The following is a 13,394-nucleotide window of genomic DNA, read 5'->3' on the forward strand; positions in this document are numbered from 1 at the left end:
GCGTTCCTAGAGAAAACCAAGCTGAAAGATGATGGCAGCAACTATACGGACTGGGTCCGGAACCTGAGGCTCATCCTTATAGTAGCCAAGAAAGATTATGTCTTAGAAGCACCGCTAGGTGATGCACCAATCCCACAGAACCAAGACGTTATGAACGCTTGGCAATCACGTGCTGATGATTACTCCCTCCTTCAGTGCGGCATGCTTTACAGCCTAGAACCGGGTCTCCAAAAGCTTTTGAGAAACATGGAGCATATGAGATGTTCGAGGAGCTGAAACTAGTTTTTCAAGCTCATGCCCGGGTCGAGAGATATGATGTCTCCGACAAATTCTTCAGCTGTAAAATGGAGGAGAACAGTTCTGTTAGTGAGCACATACTCAGAATATCTGGGTTGCACAACCGCTTGTCTCAGCTGGGAGTTAATCTCCCGGATGACGCGGTCATTGACAGAATCCTCCAGTCGCTTCCACCAAGCTACAAGAGCTTTGTGATGAACTACAATATGCAGGGGATGGAAAAGACCATTCCCGAGGTATATTCAATGCTGAAATCAGCGGAAGGGGAGATCAGAAAAGAACATCAAGTGTTGATGGTGAATAAAACCACCAAGTTCAAGAAGGGCAAGGGTAAGAAGAACTTCAAGAAGGACGGCAAGGGAGTTGCCGCGCCCGGTAAACCAGTTACTGGGAAGAAGTCAAAGAATGGACCCAAGCCCGGGACTGAGTGCTTTTATTGCAAGGGAAGTGGTCACTGGAAGCGGAACTGCCCCAAATATTTAGCGGACAAGAAGAAGGCCGGCAACACCCAAGGTATATGTGATATACAAGTAATTGATGTGTACCTTACCAGTACTCGTAGTAGCTCCTGGGTATTTGATAACGGTGCGGTTGCTCATATTTGTAACTCAAAACAGGAACTACGGAATAAACGGAGACTGGCAAAGGACGAGGTGACGATGCGCGTCGGGAATGGTTCCAAGGTCGATGTGATCGCCGTCGGCACGCTACCTCTGCATCTACCCACGGGATTAGTTATAAACCTCAATAATTGTTATTTAGTGCCAGCTTTGAGCATGAACATTGTGTCTGGATCTCGTTTAATTCGAGATGGCTACTCATTTAAATCCGAGAATAATGGTTGTTCTATTTATTTGAGAGAGATGTTTTATGGTCATGCCCCGCTGGTCAATGGTTTATTTTTGATGAATCTCGAACGTGATGTTACACATGTTCATAGTGTGAATACCAAAAGATGTAAAGTTGATAACGATAGTCCCACATACTTGTGGCACTGCCGCCTTGGTCACATTGGTGTCAAGCGCATGAAGAAGCTCCATGCAGATGGACTTTTGGAGTCTCTTTATTACGAATCATTTGACACGTGCGAACCATGCCTCATGGGTAAGATGACCAAGACTCCGTTCTCCGGAACAATGGAGCGAGCAACCAACTTATTGGAAATCATACATACCGATGTGTGTGGTCCAATGAGTGTTGAGGCTCGCGGAGGATATCGTTATGTTCTCACTCTCACTGATGATTTAAGTAGATATGGATATGTCTACCTGATGAAACACAAGTCTGAAACCTTTGAAAAGTTCAAGGAATTTCAGAGTAGGTTGAGAATCAACGTGACAGGAGAATAAAATTCCTACGATCAGATCGTGGTGGAGAATATTTAAGTCACGAATTTGGTACACACTTAGGAAATGTGGAATAGTTTCACAACTCACGCCGCCTGGAACACCTTAGAGAAATGGTGTGTCCGAACGTCGTAATCGCACTCTATTGGATATGGTGCGATCTATGATGTCTCTTACCGATTTACCGCTCTCATTTTGGGGTTATGCTTTAGAGACTGCCGCATTCACTTTAAATAGGGCTCCGTCGAAATCCGTTGAAACGACACCGTATGAATTATTGTTTGGGAAGAAACCTAAGCTGTCGTTTCTAAAAGTTTGGGGATGCGATGCTTATGTCAAGAAACTTCAACCTGAAAAGCTCGAACCCAAATCGGAAAAATGCGTCTTCATAGGATACCCTAAGGAAACTATTGGGTATACCTTCTACCTCAGATCCGAAGGCAAGATCTTCGTTGCCAAGAACGGGTCCTTTCTGGAGAAGGAGTTTCTCTCGAAAGAATTGAGCGGGAGGAAAGTGGAATTTGATGAGGTGATAGTCACCCCTTCCGAACCGGAAAGTAGCGCAGCGTGGGAAAATGTTCATGTGGTGCCTACACCGACTGGAGAGGAAGTTAATGATGATGATCATGAAGCTTTGGATCAAGTTGCCACTGAACTTCGTAGGTCCACAAGGACACGTTCCGCACCAGAGTGGTACGGCAACCCTGTCCTGGAAATCATGTTGTTAGACAACGGTGAACCTTCAAACTATGAAGAAGCGATGGCGGGCCCGGATTCCGACAAATGGCTAGAAGCCATGAAATCCGAGATAGAATCCATGTATGAAAACAAAGTATGGACTTTGACTGACTTGCCCGATGAGCGGCGAGCCATAGAAAACAAATGGATCTTTAAGAAGAAGACGGACGCGGATGGTAATGTGACCATCTACAAAGCTCGACTTGTCGCTAAGGGTTATTGACAAGTTCAAGGGGTTGACTACGATGAGACTTTCTCACCCGTAGCGAAGCTGAAGTCCGTCCGAATAATGTTAGCAATTGCCGCATACTATGATTATGAGATATGGCAGATGGACGTCAAAACGGCATTCCTTAACGGCTTCCTTAAGGAAGAGTTGTATATGATGCAGCCGGAAGGTTTTGTCGATCCTAAGAATGCTAACAAAGTGTGCAAGCTCCAGCGCTCAATCTATGGGCTGGTGCAAGCATCTCGGAGTTGGAACATTCGCTTTGATGAGATGATCAAAGCGTTTGGGTTTACACAGACTTATGGAGAAGCCTGTGTTTACAAGAAAGTGAGTGGGAGCTCTGTAGCATTTCTCATATTATATGTGGATGACATATTATTGATGGGAAATGATATAGAATTCTTGGAAAGTATAAAGGCCTATTTGAATAAGTGTTTTTCAATGAAGGACCTTGGAGAAGCTGCTTATATATTAGGCATCAAGATCTATAGAGATAGATCAAGACGCCTCATTGGTCTTTCACAGAGTACATATCTTGACAAGATATTGAAGAAGTTCAGTATGGATCAGTCCAAGAAGGGGTTCTTGCCTGTATTGCAAGGTGTGCAATTGAGCACGGCTCAATGCCCGACCACGGCAGAAGATATAGAAGAGATGAGTGTCATCCCCTATGCCTCGGCCATAGGGTCTATTATGTATGCCATGCTGTGTACCAGACCTGATGTAAACCTTGCCGTAAGTTTGGTAGGAAGGTACCAAAGTAATCCTGGCAAGGAACACTGGACAGCGGTCAAGAATATCCTGAAGTACCTGAAGAGGACTAAGGATATGTTTCTCGTTTATGGAGGTGACGAAGAGCTCGTCGTAAAGGGTTACGTCGACGCTAGTTTCGACACAGATCCGGATGACTCGAAGTCACAGACCGGATACGTGTATATTTTAAATAGAGGAGCAGTAAGCTGGTGCAGTTGCAAGCAAAGCGTTGTGGCGGGATCTACATGTGAAGCGGAATACATGGCAGCCTCGGAGGCAGCACAGGAAGCAGTCTGGATGAAGGAGTTCATTACCGACCTAGGGGTGATTCCCAATGCGTCGGGCCCGATGACTCTCTTCTGTGACAACACTGGAGCTATTGCCCTTGCGAAGGAGCCCAGGTTTCACAGGAAGACCAGGCATATCAAGCGTCGCTTCAACTCCATTCGTGAAAGTGTTCAAAATGGAGACATAGATATTTGTAAAGTACACACGGACCTGAATGTAGCAGATCCGTTGACTAAACCTCTCCCTAGGGCAAAACATGATCAACACCAGGACGCAATGGGTGTTCGATTCATCACAATGTAACTAGATTATTGACTCTAGTGCAAGTGGGAGACTGTTGGAAATATGCCCTAGAGGCAATAATAAATAGTTATTATTATATTTCTGTGTTCATGATAATAGTCTATTATTCATGCTATAAGTGTATTGTCCGGAAATCGTAATACATGTGTGAATACATAGACCACAACCTGTCCCTAGTAAGCCTCTAGTTGACTAGCTCGTTGATCAACAGATAGTCATGGTTTCCTGACTATGGACATAGGATGTCATTAATAACGGGATCACATCATTAGGAGAATGATGTGATGGACAAGACCCAACTTAAGCATAGCATAAAAGATCGTGTAGTTTCGTTTGCTAGAGCTTTTCAAATGTCAAGTATCTTTTCCTTAGACCATGAGATCGTGCAACTCCCGGATACCGTAGGAGTGCTTTGGGTGTGCCAAACGTCACAACGTAACTGGGTGACTATAAAGGTGCATTACGGGTATCTCTGAAAGTGTCTGTTGGGTTGGCACGGATCGAGACTAGGATTTGTCACTCCGTGTGACGGAGAGGTATCTCTGGGCCCACTCGGTAATGCATCATCATAATGAGCTCAATGTGACTAAGGCGTTAGTCACAGGATCATGCATTGCGGTACGAGTAAAGAGACTTGCCGGTAACGAGATTGAACTAGGTATTGGGATACCGACGATCGAATCTCGGGCAAGTAACATACCGATTGACAAAGGGAATTGCATACGGATTGATTGAATCCTCGACACCGTGGTTCACCCGATGATATCATCGTGGAACATGTGGGAGCCAACATGGGTATCCAGATCCCGCTGTTGGTTATTGACCGGAGAGGCGTCTCAGTCATGTCTGCATGTCTCCCGAACCCGTAGGGTCTACACACTTAAGGTCCGGTGACGCTAGGGTTGTAGAGATATATGTATGCGGAAACCCGAAAGTTGTTCGGAGTCCCGGATGAGATCCCGGACATCACGAGAGGTTCCGGAATGGTCCGGAGGTGAAGAATTATATATAGGAAGTCCAGTTTCGGCCACCGGGAAAGTTTCGGGGGTTATCGGTATTGTACCGGGACCACCGGAAGGGTCCCGGGGGTCCACCGGGTGGGGCCACCTGTCCCGGAGGGCCCCATGGGCTGAAAGTGGAAGGGAACCAGCCCCTAGTGGGCTGGGGCGCCCCCCTTGGGCCTCCCCCATGCGCCTAGGGTTGGGAACCCTAGGGGGGGGGGGAGTTCCCCCTTGCCTTGGGGGGCAAGGCAACCCCTTCCCCCCCTTGGCCGCCGCCCCCCCTTGGAGATCCCATCTCCTAGTGCTGGCGCACCCCCCCAGGGGGCCTATATAAAGGGGGGGAGGGAGGGCAGTACACTACAGCCTTTGGCGCCTCCCTCCTCCCCTGCAACACCTCTCTCTCTCTCGCAGAAGCTCGGCGAAGCCCTGCCGGAGAGCCGCTACATCCACCACCACGCCGTCGTGCTGTTGGATCTCCATCAACCTCTCCTCCCCCCTTGCTGGATCAATAAAGGAGGAGACGTCGCTGCACCGTACGTGTGTTGAACGCGGAGGTGCTGTACGTTCGGCACTCGGTCATCGGTGATTTGGATCACGGCGAGTACGACTCCGTCATCCACGTTCATTGGAACGCTTCCGCTCGCGATCTACAACGGTATGTAGATGCACTCCCTTCCCCTCGTTGCTAGTAGAATCCATAGATGCATCTTGGTGAGCGTAGGAAAATTTTAAAATTATGCTACGATTCCCAACAGGACCCACGCGTCAGTTTGACTAAGTCAACTGACTGTTGACCGCCGACGTCATGCTGACGTCATAAACTGAATTTTGAATTAAATTAGTTCTATTAATTCCAAAAATGTTTTAAAAACTTTAAAAATTAGTATAAAATAATCCGTAACTCGGATGAAAATACTTCGTACATGAAAGTTGCTCAGAACGACGAGACGAATCCGAATACACAGCCCGTCTATCCGCCACACATCCCTAGCATAGCGAACACGCAAATTTCCCCTTCGGCCCATCTGTCCGAAAACGCGAAACACCGGGGATACTTTCCCGGATGTTTTCCCCCATCGCCGGTATCACCTCCTACTGCGTTAGGGCACACCTGGTACCGTTGCTTGTCATGTCATGCATCGTTATGCATCTGTTTGGATTGTATTCATTGTTTCTTCCCCCTCTTCTCTCCGGTAGACTACGAGACCGACGCCGCTGCTGGTGCCCCGGTCGACTACGTTGTTGACGACCCCTCCTTGCCAGAGCAACCAGGAAAGCCCCCCCTTGATCACCAAATATAGCCTATTCCTTCTCTTTACTGCTTGCATTAGAGTAGTGTAGCATGTTACTGCTTTCGGTTAATCCTATTCTGTTGCATAGCCTGTCATTGTTGCTACAGTTGTTACCCTTACCTGAAATCCTAAATGCTTAGTATAGGATGCTAGTATCCATCAGTGGCCCTACATTCTTGTCCGTCTACCATGCTATACTATCAGGTCATGATCACTCGGGAGGTGATCACGGGTATATACATATATACATACATACTATACAGGTGGTGACTAAAGTCGGATCGGCTCGTTGAGTACCCGCATGTGATTCCGATGTGGGGGCTAGAAGACAGGTGGCTCCATCCCGGTAGAGGTGGGCCTGGGTTCCCGAAGGCCCCCGACTGTTACTTTGTGGCGGAGCGACAGGGCAGGTTGAGACCACCTAGGAGAGAGGTGGGCCTGGCCCTGGTCGGCGTCCGCGGTTACTTCATAATAACATGCTTAACGAGATCTTGGTATTTGATCTGAGTTGGGTCGTTGACCTTATACGCACTAACCGCCACATGGGACAAGATATGGGCAATCAGCGTCGTGGTATCAGCCGAAGCCTTCGTGACGTCAGCGACTGAGCGGTGCGCGCCGGATTGGACCGTAAGCCTGCGCTTGTATTAAGGGGGCTAGGTCTGCTTCCGACCGCCCTTGCAACATGCAGGTGTGCAATGGGCGATGGGCCCAGACCCCTGCGCCATAGGATTTAGACCGACGTGCTGACCTCTCTGTTGTGCCTAGGTAGGGCTACGACGTGTTGATCTTCCAAGGCCAGGCATGACCGAGGAAAGTGTGTCCGGCCAAAGGGGATCGAGCGTGTCGGGTAATGTGGTACACCCCTGCAGGGAAGTTTATCTATTCGAATAGCCGTGATCTTCTAACTGGACGACTTGGAGTTGTAGCTTGATCTTATGACAACTAGAACCGGATACTTAATAAAACACACCCTTCCAAGTGCCAGATATAACCCGGTGATCGCTTTCACACAGGGCGACGAGGAGAGGATCGCCGGGTAGGATTATGCTATACGATGCTACTTGGTGAACTTACCATCTACTCTCTTCTACATGCTGCAAGATGGAGGCTGCCAGAAGCGTAGTCTTCGACAGGACTAGCTATCCCCCTTTTATTCTGGCATTTTGCAGTTCAGTCCACCGATATTGTATTATGATGCTTGTATGACTTATTTTATTTTTAGAGTTGTGTTGTGATATCTTCCCGTGAGTCCCTGATCTTGATCGTACATGTTTGCGTGTATGATTAGTGTATGATTGAATCAGGGGCGTCACAAGTTGGTATCAGAGCCGACTGCCTGTAGGAATCCCCCTTCCACACTCCTTGGCCGAAGTCGAGTCTAGACATTGCAAAACTTTTTACTAACATGGCTGTGTGTCTTACGGGCCCACGTCACCATTGGGTGGTACTAGGATCTTTTACTCCTCGATCTTTACTCTGGGACTCTGAACTCTCTTCTATTCGGGTTAAATGGTTTTTTTGCTAAAATCTAACTTTAGGTTCTCGAAAATACTTCCTCCCGGAGAGCCCCTTCAGGCCAGATGATCGCCTGCTGCACCAGAAGATTCTGAAGACACTCTTTGATGCTTTTCCGAGACCCTTGTGCCCTTCGCCGTTGCGATCCCTACCACCGATAAATCTTTATGATAACTACCTACTTTTGTCATTCATACCTTCATCCCCAGTTGCCCTTGTTATTACAAGATGCCCTCAAATACTCTTCGATGTTCCAAGCATCCTTTATGCTTACTACTGAGGGAGTCCTGGATTAGGGGGTCCTTGGACAGCCGGACTATATCCTTTGGCTGGACTGTTGGACTATGAAGATACAAGATTGAAGACTTCAACTCGTGTCCGGATGGGACTCTCCTTGGCGTGGAAGGCAAGCTTGGCAATACGGATATGTAGATGTCCTCCCTTGTAACCGACTCTGTGTAACCCTAGCCCCCTCCGGTGTCTATATAAACCGGAGGGTTTAGTCCATAGGACAACAACAATCATACCATAGGCTAGCTTCTAGGGTTTAGCCTCTACGATCTCGTGGTAGATCAACTCTTGTAATACTCATATCATCAAGATCAATCAAGCAGGAAGTAGGGTATTACCTCCATCGGGAGGGCCCGAACCTGGGTAAACATCGTGTCCCCCGCCTCCTGTTACCATCCGCCTTAGACGCACAGTTCGGGACCCCCTACCCGAGATCTGCCGGTTTTGACACCGACATTGGTGCTTTCATTGAGAGTTCCACTGTGCCGTCACCGTAAGGCTAGATGGCTCCTTCAATCATCGGCAACGATGCGATCCAGGGTGAGGTTTTCCTCCCCGGACAGATCTTCGTATTCGGCGGCTTTGCACTGCGGGCCAACTCGCTTGGCCATCTGGAGCAGATCGAGAGCTACGCCCCTGGCCATCAGGTCAGGTTTGGAAACTTGAACTATACTGCCGACATCCGCGGAGACTTGATCTTCGACGGTTTCGAGCCCATGTCAGGTGCGCCGCACAATCACGATGAGCATGACTTAGCTCTACCGTCGGACAGTGTTTGGGAGATCACACCTGCAACTACTCCGGCCCTTAATCCGGAACAAATTGCGCCATCCAAGGACGGGTGGATGGACCCCGCCACGGAGGCCGCACACTCAGTGGCGATAGAGCCGAATACTGACTTCACCTCCTACGAGACCCGTGTTGCCGAACCGTTGGATTCGTCCCCGGCCATGGGCTCTGAGCCACCTGCGTCCGTGCCTATCGAATCCGATTGGGCACCGATCATGGGGTTTACCTCCATGGATATCTTTCAGCACTCGCCCTTTGGCGATGTGCTAAACTCGTTGAGGTCTCTCTCCCTGTCAGGAGACCCTTGGCCGAACTATGTTCGGCTAGAATGGGATGCGGACGACGAAGAAATTCGCTCCCCACCCACCACCCACTTAGTAGCCACTGTCGACGATTTAACTGACATGCTTGACTTCGGCTCCGAAGACATCGACGGTATGGACGACGATGCAGGAGACGAACAAGAACCACCGCCCACAGGGCGCTGGACTGCCACCTCATCGTATGATATATACATGGTGGACACCCCCAAAGAAGGCGATGGCGATAAGACAACGGAGGATAATCCCTCCAAGAAGCAATCCAAGCACCGACATCAGCGGCGCCGCTCTAAGTCCCGCCATAGCAAATGCAGCGAACCGGTACAAGAGACAATAACGCTCCAGATAGTGTCGCAGATGACGACAATCCCCTCCAGCCAGACCTTGAGCGGGAGGATGAACAAGCTAGCCCTCCGGAACAGGCAGCAAACGGAGAATCAGAGGATGACAATTACATGCCTCTCTCCGAAGACGAAGTGAGCCTCGGCGATGAAGAATTTATCGTGCCTGAGGATCCCGTCGAGCAGGAGCGCTTCAAGCGCCGGCTTATAGCCACAGCAAACAGCCTGAAGAAAAAGCAACAACAGCTTTGAGCTGATCAAGATCTGCTAGCGGATAGATGGACTGAAGTCCTGGCAGCCGAGGAATACGAACTCGAGCGCCCAACCAAGAGTTACCCAAAGCGCAGGTTGCTACCCCAACTCGAGGAGGAAGCATTAAAACCTACATCACCAGCGTATGATGCGGCTGATCGGCCACCTCGTGGCCGAGACAGAGAGGCATATCAGCCCGAAGTCCAGCCCGCACCCCGGCACCATTGAAACAAAAATACCAAGGCCAGGGGCAACACGCGGGACCTGCGAGACGTATTGGAAAACAAAGCAAAACATGCAAGATCGATCTACGGATCACGGGGGCGCGCCCAAACGCGGGACGATGACCGTCACGCCGGACACGCTAAAAGCAAATCCGGCTGGGCCGAATATAGCAGACAAGACTCGTATGAACTGCGTCGCGATATAGCCCGGCACAGAGGCGCCGCACACCCCCTATGCTTCACCGATGAAGTAAATATTGAATCATATGATGGTACAACAGACCCGCGGTATGGATGGAGGATTTCCTCCTCCACATCCACATGGCTCGCGGCGATGATCTACATGCTATCAAGTACCTCCCACTAAAACTCAAAGGACCAGCTCGGCATTGGCTGAATAGCTTGCCAGCAGACTCCATCGACAGTTGGGAGGATTTGGAAGATGCATTCCTTGACAACTTCCAGGGCACTTATGTGCGACCACCGGATGCTGATGACTTGAGCCATATAACTCAGCAGCCAGGGGAATCGGCCAGGAAATTCTGGACCCAGTTCCTAACTAAGAAAAACCAAATTGTCGACTGTCCGGATGCAGAGGCCTTAGCGGCATTTAAGCATAACATCCGTGATGAGTGGCTCCCCCGGCACCTCGGCCAGGAGAAGCCGAAGTCTATGGCAGCCCTCACGACACTCATGACCCGCTTTTGCGCGGGCGAGGACAGCTGGCTGGCTCGCAGCAACAACACATCAAGAAGTCATGGCAATTCAGATGCCAAAGATAGTAACGGCAGACCACGTCGCAACAGACACAAGCGCCGCAACAACGGTGACAACACCGAAGACACGGCAGTTAATGCCGGATTCAGTGGCTCTAAATCCGGTCAGCGGAAGAAGCCGTTCAAAAGAAGCAATCCGGGCCCGTCCAGTTTGGACCGCATACTCGATCGCTCGTATCAAATTCACGGCACCCCCGATAAGCCAGCCAATCACACCAACAGAGAATGCTGGGTGTTCAAGCAGGCCGGCAAGTTGAATACCAAAAACAAGGAAAAGGGGCTGCATAGCGACGATGAGGAGGAGCCCCGACCACCAAACACAGGAGGACAGAAGAAATTTCCTCCCCAAGTGAAAACGGTGAACATGATATACGCAACCCATATTCCCAAGAGGGAACGGAAGCGTGCACTAAGGGACGTCTATGCGATGGAGCCAGTCGCCCCAAAGTTCAACCCATTGTCTTCTTGTCCGATCACTTTCGATCGTAGGGACCACCCCACTAGTATCCGTCATGGCAGTTCTGCCACATTGGTCCTTGATCCCATCATTGACGGATTTCACCTCACCCGAGTCCTTATGGACGGCGGCAGCAGCCTGAACCTGCTTTATCAGGATACAGTGCGCAAAATGGGAATAGACCCTTCGAGGATCAAACCCACTAAAACCACCTTTAAAGGTGTCATCCCAGGTGTAGAGGCCCGTTGCATGGGCTCAATCACACTGGAAGTGGTCTTCGGATCTCCGACAACTTCCGAAGCGAGGAGTTAATCTTCGATATCGTCCCGTTCCGCAGTGGCTATCACGCACTGCTCGGACGAACCGCATTTGCCAGATTCAATGCGGTGCCGCATTATGCATACCTCAAACTCAAAATGCCAGGACCTTGTGGGGTTATAACAGTCAATGGAAACACAGAACGCTCGCTCCGCACGGAGGAGCACACTGCGGCCCTTGCAGCAGAAGCACAAAGCAGCCTTTTAAGGCAAAATGCCAATTCGGCGACAAAGCCCCCGGACACCTTCAAGCGAGTCCGGAGTAACCTACAACAGGATCGCCTGGCACGTTCAGAGCTCGCTTAGCAATTCGGCCTCCGTCCTAGTCCCAGTCAAGCGACGAAATCCGTGCCGCGCGTACATAATTACGCACTAAAAATACCATGGGAATAGGCGGGGGCACGGCCATGACACGCCCCACAATGCGGCTCAACAGCCCCAGGGGTTGTATACCTTTATAATTTTCTCTCTTTCAGGACCTTACTCTCTGGAAGCCCTTTTCGGCAGTCTGATTGCTAGACGCATTACGGGAAGGAAATACCAAGGAGGCAAGAAGCTAAGACGTACAAGGGAATCCCCAGGTGGTCTCTGATAACGATCGAAATACCTATTTTAAATACCCATACGCAGCTTGCCCTTGGATAGGACATGTCAAATAGTCCTATTTTTTGCTTATTGCACTACTTGTATCCATACGCTTTGACGTATTATTTAATAACAATGCATAGCGTTAGTCTATTATCGCATTACACTTTTTTCCCTTGTCTTCTTATTTACGACAAATTACACCCGTACATTCTGGTATGACCAGTACGCCAGGGGATTCAGTATAACCCATAACACGGCGTGAGAAGTCCGAACACTTTCGACAGTGCGGCACCCCGAACTTATAACATTATATGCATCAGCTCCGAATCATGTCTTGGGTCAATAGTTGGGTTTGCCCGGCTCCCATGTTTTGGTACCTTACGTTCCACAATATCGGCTAAGGTAGCGCTGGGAGAACTACTGCGATTGTGTCCCGGTTCTTCCGGACGAGCACCTCAGTAGAGAAAGCCGAAAACTGACTGTCATGATGAGGCGAGAGCTGGTCGCTGTTCGAGAGGTCTCAAGTCCTTAAAGACTTTTTCTGCTTTGGGCGAGGAGTCGGCCTTGCCCGACTTAGGCGTATATAGCGCCCCAAATTCGGCCTTCCGAATACTAGGGGCTTCACCAAAATTTAAAATTGTAGACTTCTATGGCTAAGTGAGAGTGATAAAGCCTTATAGTCCGATTGCCTGGTTCGCTGTGCTGAACACCTCCTTTGAAGGACCCAAAATTGGGATAAAGAGTGCTCAGGTTTATCCCGAACACCCCAGTACTAGTCACATGGGGGCAGAAGCCGACGACTGGCCAACTCTCAGATTTCATAAACGGCCGCACAGAAGGTAATATTTTAAATTAACAAGTGTTGCATAGCGCAAATGAACTCGTTTCACGTTACAGGATCACATGAGTACATTCATTCGAATATTACATCCTTAGCACACTCCTCCGCCACAAGGCGAGCACCCTTCAGGACACTATTATAATACATTTCGGGGTGGCGATGCTCCTTGCCTTCCGGCGGCCCCTCCTTCACCAGCTTTTCGGCGTCCAGTTTCGCCCAGTGCACCTTCGCCCAGGCAAAAGCCCTGCGTGCACCCTCGATGCAGACGGACCACTTTATGACTTCAAGCCGTGGGCAGGCGTTCACAAGCCGCCTCACCAGACCGAAGTAGCTATCAGGCAGGGGCTCGCCAGGCCACATCCGGACTATAAGACCCTTCATGGCCTGTTCGGCCGCCTTGTGGAGCTCGACCAGTTGCTTCAGCTGGTCGCTC

Source organism: Aegilops tauschii, chromosome 1 (assembly GCF_002575655.3).
Source record: "Aegilops tauschii subsp. strangulata cultivar AL8/78 chromosome 1, Aet v6.0, whole genome shotgun sequence".
In the NCBI taxonomy this organism is placed as follows: Eukaryota; Viridiplantae; Streptophyta; class Magnoliopsida; order Poales; family Poaceae; genus Aegilops; species Aegilops tauschii.